The sequence below is a fragment of the Oreochromis niloticus genome, linkage group LG7 (genome assembly GCF_001858045.2).
Source record: "Oreochromis niloticus isolate F11D_XX linkage group LG7, O_niloticus_UMD_NMBU, whole genome shotgun sequence".
Lineage (NCBI taxonomy): Eukaryota > Metazoa > Chordata > Actinopteri > Cichliformes > Cichlidae > Oreochromis > Oreochromis niloticus.
The window spans coordinates 46,881,467-46,890,134 of record NC_031972.2 but is presented as its reverse complement, the minus strand read 5'-3'; positions in this window follow the sequence as shown (position 1 = coordinate 46,890,134).

Below are 8,668 nucleotides of genomic sequence, written 5' to 3'. Positions count from 1 at the left end.
CTTCTTTTTGTGACTGTCTATTCATTTTATTCAGCGTCTGGTCTCTTTAATCGTTTTTTCACACAGGAGGTCACACATGATACAGTATTATAACATAAAACAGATAAGCCAATATTAACTCCATGAATTATATTAGTGAATGATACTGAATGAATGATATTTCGTGCAGATCCTGGCGGTTGGCATATGACAGCATTTCAGGTGGTCAACTCAACAGTGGATGCATTGACCAGCAGCAGATTGATAAAGAGCCCAAAGTATACGAGTCAAAGAATAACTTGCTGATGTGACCAGAAGAGGGAGACCCTATCAGTGTAATCTTAAGTCTCACTATTTTCACTTTTGGGGGAGTGAAAAGAGAGAAACAAGGTCATGTTCAGGTGTGTCTGTTTCTTTACAGTAATGTCCACGTTTGTCCAATCCATTCTGAACCCTGAAAATATATAAAACTATATACATAAAAATGACTGTAATCCATAATTAATTAATTAAACAGACATGTTTTATTCTAAAATCCTTTGGATTGAAGTTGAAAGTCTGAATTTCAATCACATATTGATTGATTTAAAATAGACTGTGATGGATCAGAGAGGCAAAGTGATCAAAAATCATGTCATTGTCCAAAAACGTTTGGACCCAACATTATGCTGCAAATTGAATCACTGTTGGTATTCCCAAAAGGAGAATGAAACTGAGAAGAAGTAGTGTAGATAGTCTAACTAAATACAGTTGTAATGATTGTGTATTCAATTCAATTTTATTTTATTTATACAGCACCAAATCACAACAAGAGTCACTTCAAGGTGCTTTTCTATTGTAAGGTAAACCCTACAATAACACATACAGAGAAGAACCCAAGAATCATATGACCCCCTATGAGCAAACACTTTTGTGACAGTAAGAAGGAAAACATCCCTTTTAACAGGAAGAAACCTCCAGCAGAACCAGGCTCAGGGAGGGGCGGCCATCTGCCACCACCAGTTGGGGTGAAGGGAAGAAGACAGGAAAAAGACATGCTGTGGAAGAGAGCCAGAGATTAATAACATGTAATTATTCAATGCAGAGAGGTCTATTAACACATAGTGAGTGAGAAAGGTGACTGAAGAAATACTCAGTGCATCATGGGAATCCCCCAGCAGCCTACACATATTGTAGCATAACTAAGGGAGGGTCAGGGTCACCTGATCCCGCTCTAATTATATACTTTAGCAAAAAGAAAAGTTTTGAGCCTAATTTTAAAAGTAGAGATAGTGTCTGTCTCTCAAATCCAAACTGGAAGCTGGTTCTACAGAAGAGGGGCCTGAAAACTGAAAGCTCTCCCTCCCATTCTACTTTTAAATACTCTAGGAACAACAAGTAAGCCTGCAGTGCGAGAGTGAAGTGCTCTAATGGAATGATACGGTACTATAAGGTCATTAAGAAAAGATGGAGCCTGATTATTCGTGACCTTGTATGTGAGGAGCAGGATTTTGAATTAAATTCATTAACAAGGAGTCAATGAAAGGAAGCTAATAAAGGAGAAATATGCTCTCACTTTCTAGTCCCTTTCTAGTCCTTGAAATTCCTGAAAGAAATTCCTGCAGTGTAACTAATTGGTGTGTGTTATCTGGCGTCATAGATAGATAGGTTTCATCTGCATAGCACTGAAAATGTATGCTATGCCTTCTGATGGAGGGAAGCATGTATAATGTAAACAGAATTGGTCCTAGCACTGAGCCCTGTGGAACTCCATAATTGACCTTAGTGTGTGAAGAGGACTCTCCATTTACATGAACAAATTGGAGTCTACTAGATAGATATGATACAAACCACTGCAGCGCAGTACCTGTAATACCTACAGCATGTTCTAATGGCTCTAATAGAATATTATGGTCGACAGTATCGAACGCAGCACTGAGGTCTAGCAGGACAAGCACAGAGATGAGTCCACTGTCAGAGGCCATAAGAAGATAATTTGTAACTTTCACTAAAGCTGTTTCTGTGCTGTGATGAGCTCTGAAACCTGACTGAAACTCTTCAAATAAACCATTCCTCTGCAGATGATCTGTTAGCTGTTTGACAACTACTCTTTCAAGGATTTTTTAGATGAAAGAAAGTTTGGAAATTGGCCTATAATTAATTAAAACAGCTGGGTCAAAAGATGGCTTTTTAACTAACAGTTTAACTACAGCCAGCTTTAAGGCCTATGGCACATAGCCAATTATTAGAGATAGGTTAATCATATTTAAGATTGAAGCATTAATTCTTTGTAGGATTTCTTTGAGGAGTTTTGTAGGAATGGGGTCTAAAAGACACGTTGATGGTTTGAAGGAAGTAATTACTGAAGTTAACTCAGAAAGATCAATTGGAGAAAAAGAGTCTAAATGAATATCAGTGGTACTGAAAGTAGCTGTAGATAATGTTACATCTGTGAGATGATTTTGAGTCATTTTTTCTCTAATGGTTAAAATTTTAATTGTAAAGAAATTCATGAAGTCATTACTAGTTAGTGTTGAAGGAATGGTTGGCTCAACAGAGCTCTGACTTTTTGTCAGCCTGGCTACAGTGCTGAAGAGAAACCTGGGGCTGTTCTTATTTTCTTCAATCAGTGATGAATAGTAAGATGTTCTGGCTTTGCAGAGGGCTTTCTTATAAAGCAACAAACTATTTCTCCAGGCTAAATGATGATCCTCTAAATTTGTGACACGCCATCTCCTCTCCAGCTTACGAGTTATCTGCTTTAGGCTACGTGTTTGAGAATTACACCACGGAGTCAAGTACTTCTGATTTGAGGCCTTCTTTTTCACAGGAGCTACAGTATCCAGAGTCATATGTAGTGAGGAGGCAAAGTTATTAAAAAGATAATCAACCTCTGTTGGAGTAGCGTTCAGGTAGCTGCTCTGCTCTATGTTGGTGCAGGGCCTTGAACATGATAACAGTGGGTGAATTATATTCTTAAACTTAGTTACAGCTTTCAGAAAGACATCTACTGTGATGAAGTCTACTCCCCACTGCTATTTAACACTGTTAAATGTTCAGTTTCTATGCCATATGTTAAAACAAGATCTAGAGCAGTGGTTCCCAAACTTTTTTTGCCAGGCCATGTTTTACAAGAAAAATGTTCGCCCCCCCACCACCACCTAACACCGCCATCCCCCCCGCACAAACACATCCTCCAAACACACACACCCATATTTTGCTCCATTGCGGTTTATTTCACACCTCAAACATTTAGTAAACAATTAAGCAAATACAAGTAAGAATGAGAATGAGATGAGATGAATTGCAGAATGGCAGATAGAGACAAAATACTGTTACTGTTAATCTGACTATCTTCAGGTTTTACAAGCTTACATACACACACGCAATTACTGTCCCTCCATTTAGACAGGCAGAGGCGTCATGGTGTTATTATTTTACGTGTAGTTGTTTTTTTCCTGTGTAATAATATTCAACATTGCTATCAATACATTTTTCAAAAAATGTCTCTCTGTGCAAAATGGGTTTAAAAACATAAACAACTGTGGGATACTGTTTGTCCCTGATTTGAACCGGGGAACAAATCGTGGCAGCATCAGCCTGATATTATTTGTATCCCACTGTAACTTTACTGCATAAAGAGCTAACATGTCCAAAATGTCAGGAGTAGTTATTACAAGAAGTGTTTGTGAACTAAAAATCAAGAATGTGGGATCCTGTTTGTCCGTGATTTGGAGAGCCCAAATCCCAACGCAGGGAAAATTATGCAGGGGAGACCTACCTTAGCACTGTGCAGGTGAAGCCAAAGGGAAGATATGCTTCACCATATTTTTTAGTCTTTGACTTGAAAGGAAGTTGGTTTGGAAACATATTTGGCGAAAAGTGATGCGCAAATCATGAACGAATCGTTCAATACTCGAGAATCACTTTACTGACTCATGAATCATGATTCACAAGCCCAACTGACTCACTGACTCATCCCTGTTGTTGTTAGCAGCAATATATCCAGCTTATAATTAAAATTGTGGAGAAAAACACAACATCCAGTATCTTAACAAAAACATTTCTGCTCTGAACTGGAAGAAAAAACCCTGAGTAGAAGCTCACATCAAGACAATAGCTCCTCGGTTCACAGTAGCATCGCTCTGCTAACATGCTAACAGCACATTTGAGCTACTCACCCCCTCCTTTCCTGTGCTGAATCGTAGGGTTAGCGAATCCCTCAGGACTCACTAACCCCCTCCCTCCTGTGCTGAATCGTAGGGTTAGCAAATCACTCAGGACTCACTAACCCCCTCCCTCCTGTGCTGAGTCGTAAGCGAACGAATCACTCACTCACTCACTCACCCCCTCCCTCCTGGCTCACAGCTTCTTCTTCTTGGTTGGCAACCAATGTTAAGGCGCATTACCGCCCCCTGGCTCACAGCTCAGTGGACATTTAGATGAGAAAACATATATTTGACACATTTAAGGAAAATCCTAATAAAATAAAAATAAACAAAATAAATGTTCCCTTTTTTTTTTGCTCTTTTTTGCTCTATAAAATAGTTGTTTTCTTTTAGAATCACTCATCTTAGCAGTAGGATATACATGAAAAGAGAAAAGAAATTAAGTTTGATTGAAAATGTACATTTTTTGCATTCTCTGGTCAACTGACTCAGTGAATCAAATGACTCAAAAAACCCGATTCACTTTGGTGAGTGACTCATTAAAACTCGATTCAGTAAAAAGAATCAAATTTACCATCACTATTTGGCAATGCTTCATCTCCTGCTTTGCGTTTGTGTGGGAGCCCCGTCAAAAACCTGTCCATTATGCTAGCAGTGTCCAAGCTTTCTTCTTCTTTTTTTTTCTTTTCATACTGCGCCCCCCCTGCAATGGCTCTACGCCCCCCTAGGGGGCGGGCCCCACACTTTGGGAACCTCTGATCTAGAGTATGATTAAAGTGGTGGGTGGGTTCTCTTACATTTTGAAAGAAGCCAATTGTGTCTAATAACAGATTAAATGCTGTGTTGAGGCTGTCATTTTTACATCTACGTGGAAGTTAAAATCACCCACAATAATTATTTTATCTGAGCTGAGCACTAAATCAGGTAACAAGTCTGAGAAATCAGACAGAAACTCTGTGTGAGGCCCAGGTGGACGCTAGATGATAACAAATGAGGCTATTTTTTGAGTTTTCCAGCTAGGGTGGACAAGGCCAAGCATTAGACTTTAAAATGAATTAAAAGTCTGTTTTGGTCTTCAGTTGATTAACAAGCTGGTGTGGAAAATTGCTGCCACACCGCCCCCTTGGCCTCTGCTTCGAGGTTAGTATGACTCAGGGGTGTTGATCAGGGCTGGACTGGCCATCGAGCATACCGGGCATTTGCCTGGTGGGCCGCTCGCGATTTTTCGTTTTTATGAGCCGATGGGGTTTTATTTCTTTTCTTTTTTTAACTGTATAAACGGTACCAATTACAGCGGAGGAGGTCGAACTTTAAAGTTGAGGTGAAAAGGAACCCGATTTGTCCCGTAAGACTTCAGCTAGAAAGTTGCTAATTCAATCATGAAACTGATCAATGATCAGCTGATCGGCTTTTCTCTCTGCGCCAGAAAGAGGAAACCAGCGGATGTCGCGCTAAACAACAACAGCACGTTCAAGTTTGATCAGCTGTTGTTACAATTTATTTAATATTATTCTCTAGTATCAGCTGATGTTTGCTGGAGCCACGGCTGTAAAAGCTGCTGGTCATGATGTCGGTTTGTATATCTGGTGAGAGGGAAACATGAAGATGAAACCAGGAGATGTCCTTACTGAATCATCAGAGCTGAACAGGTGATGGAGAAACAGGTTTACCTTTTAGGTGACATGAATGAGTTGAAGGGAAGTTATGAACTGTTTCTGAGAGACAAATAACACCAGGATCCTTTTCTACGTAGCTGACAGCTGGTAACTGTGCAGGGGCGGGTCTAGCAAAGTTTTGCCAGGGGGCAAGAAACTTACAACCAAAGTTTTCATCTGATGTAAAATGTATAGAAATCCATTATTGTATTCAGTAAATATTAAGCCTAGTATATGCCCTAGTAAGTTATAGTATTCTTTCCTTTGGGAAGGTACCATCTGTGCAGTCTGCAATTCTGTTGAAGAAAGATGTTGAATCTATTTAGTTACTGGAGAAAAATAATAGATTTCTGTGCATTGTTTGATACGTGCATTAAATTAAAATTGGTTTTGTCAATTAAGCATCTTGAGGCAGAGGGTGGAGGAGTGGTTCCCTATTTTTTTCTTTTCTTTTTTACTGGGAGTTGGCAACCCTATTTGTTAGGTATATGTAATTATAAATTAGGTTGTTTTATATTTTTGCTAAGTACTGTTTAGACAACCAGAATAGGGAGGATGGTGTAGGTTTAAGTTTATTATAAAGGCTTTATGGCTTTTCCTATAATACCATGGTGGGCCGGTCACTAGTCAAAATGCCCGGGCTGATTTTTTGTCCCAGTCCAGCCCCGGTGTTGATTCATTTAAACTAGCTTTCTGTAAGGTAGAGTAAATTAATTTGTTGATCAATCACTAACAGAGACTTGGAAGAGAGACCTAATGTTTAATAACCCACATTTCACTGTTTTATTCTTTGGTGCTGTTGATGATACTGTGTTGCTCTTTCTTTGTGATTTTTTAAAATGTCTAAGTCATTTTTTGACGATTTTTAATTTGGTTTTTTATCTATTTGGGAGCAGAGATAGTCTGTAAGTGGATGGGGTTTTGGGGTGATAACAGGAGGAGAGAAGCATGAGAGTATGAGAGAAGATAGATGGTGAAATAGATGGTGAAATTAGGAGGAAGTTAGATAGTGCTGTGGTGTCATGAGTTATGGTTTGAGGCGAGGCATTCAAATCAAATCAAATCAAATCACTTTTATTGTCACATCACATGTGCAGGTACACTGGTACAGTACATGCGAGTGAAATTCTTGTGTGCGAGCTTCACAAGCAACAGAGTTGTGCAAAAATACAATAACGTAAAACAAGCAAATTATAAGAATGGCTAAATCTGTGAGTAATAAATATATGTACATGCTTTATCAGATGCTACCCATCCTGTGATTAGCTCTCAAAAGCACCATACTCAACCATCTCTAGAGTTACAGGGGGAGATTTGTGTAACTGCAGTAGTCGCAGAAAAAGAACCAAGACACCGACTTTGGGGTTGCACAGGGACGGGCATCTGGTGACAAGGGAGCATTCTAAATTAGCTTCTTCTATTTTCAAAGAATTTGTGCTTTGCAGAACACAATAAACTCAAATCAAAAACAACTCAAATCAAAATCATAAACATAAAATATATAAATATATTTTGAAACATTTCCTAACTGCAGACAGCACAAATGCATGAATTTGGTCATTTATGTCAAAACATATGCAGAGGACATGCAAATGCCACACAAAAAGGACTGAGCTAACCAGGAACCTTCTTGCTGGTGTTACCCACTTCAGTATCATATATGATTTCAGTAGAATCAGCACTGGAAATGTGTTGCATGAAAGAGAAGGACTGAACGATCAATTTCTTTGAAACTGAAGTTACAAATTGAGACAATGAAAAATTAACAATTTAACTATATATTATTTAATTATATATTTCAATTTTCATTCTTGCATTAAAATATAGAGCGTGCACGATGTTTTAAATCTCTCATAAGTGAAGCTTGTGTTTAAAAAATTATATTGTTCAGCCAGACCAAGAAGAAAAAGTAGTGTAAGCTCATCTTCATTAGTATTTGTGAGAGGAAGAGGTTAGACGTGCTTTTACACTGTGAGTTGAGGTTTTGTGGTGAGATATTCACATATTCACCATCCACACTCTGACTCACCCTGACAAGGGACAGACACCTACCAGCTTGCACAAAGACTCAGTAAGTAACATATTTGTCTCCCTCTGTTTCTGTTCTTTTTCCTTTTGATCTACAATTCAGATGTTTTTTCCTTAAATTTTTTCATACACCACCATGTCTCTGTTTAAAGGAACCACTCAGCTGAACTACTTGTTGGCAAACATAAACACCTGGTGCAAATATTGCAGATGTCTTTTCCTCACTGTCAGCATTCATAATTTATTTAATGTCATTTAAGCAAGCCCTTTATAATTAGGTGGATGATCAAAGAACGATGATCTCCCTGCGTCGGCGGTTGCTCTTTTTTCAATAAGCTTTTCATTAGTGCACACGTACAGGAAAAAAGAACAAAAAAGATGCATCATCACATGGAGTTTATGTAAATATTCTAGTGAAGTTCTGACTCAAAGGGAATTTAAAAAGGTTGTCTATTAATTGAAAGAGGTTGGTTTCCATTCCAGAACCACTAACTGTTTAAAAGCTTTTGTTTGTCGTCTTACTGTGGAGTCTGTCTGTTGCAGTGCAGACTGACTATACAGTAAGAATGGTTTTGTGCAAGGTGCAGAGACGTTGGAGTAAATGATTAAATAAATAAGAAATGGATAACTAGTTACTATGTATCCAGCATATGCATGAGGATTGACTATAAATTGATATATATATAGTATTGTTACAGAATAAATATATGTTCTCAGTGCTTATTTTCTGATTATAGTGTTTTATGTATTTTAATAATAAAGTCCTGTATAAAGGAAGGCCAGCTTTGACTCACAAACCAAGTGCTCAGCCAGACTAAAAATACAGGAAGTGCAGAGCTGCAGAGGCATATTAATAAA